The sequence below is a fragment of the Penaeus monodon genome, chromosome 25 (assembly GCF_015228065.2).
Source record: "Penaeus monodon isolate SGIC_2016 chromosome 25, NSTDA_Pmon_1, whole genome shotgun sequence".
Lineage (NCBI taxonomy): Eukaryota > Metazoa > Arthropoda > Malacostraca > Decapoda > Penaeidae > Penaeus > Penaeus monodon.
In genome coordinates, this window is record NC_051410.1 from 42,665,789 (window position 1) to 42,666,621 (window position 833).

The window sequence follows — 833 nt, forward strand, 5'->3', positions numbered from 1 at the left end:
CAGAAAGAATGTTCTGAGAACAGGGCAGTGTCCACAGATGGTGATCGTAGAACGGCCAGCCTTTGGTATTGCTGGGTAGTCTGTAGGTAGGCCGTGGGAGTAGGCCCTACCATATAAGGTCATCCTCCCTGAGCCAGCTGCTTCTCTGTCTGATGATAAATGTCGATGGTTTTGTAGTTGTTTAAGCTGGATTATTTTGATGTGTTTCAGGATGCCCTGGATATTAGTCGATTTAGCATATCAGGATGTAGCCCCTCAAATGTCAGAGTATGTTGGAGTGTGGGTCATATTTAAATCTTTACCAACTTCCCTCTTCCCCAACTTGTCTGGACGCCTGCTTGAATGCTATGCCAGGGACATTGTGCTGACCAGGTTATTCTTATTACTCTGTATGCCCTGATATAGCAAACGTACGCGTACGCAGGTCGACACGTGGGCGGGGGAAAGTGAGAGGCATAGCTGCGCCGCCACCTCCGTGTCTCGGGGCACACCTTTGCTACACTGGAGTGCACGGCACGCTACACTCTTTGGCGACACCCTTGCCGTCTCTGATTACCATGTAAATCACACCTACAGCTGACAGTTGTTAATGGCCGTTGTATCGTGTAATACTGACGACGGCCTGTAATAATTATCAGATATGATTTAGGAATTTATTTCATGATTTTTCGTTGCGAGAAAGGAACGTTTTTTACACTCCGAGGCCTTCAGTGACTAACTTCAATTATAACAATGTTTTTGGAATTTCTTTCTCGGAGTTTACTGGCTTGAACATCATCTTTTAAATCTGATCCTTTTTCATTCCAGGTGAGTACGAGTGTTAGAACGAGAGA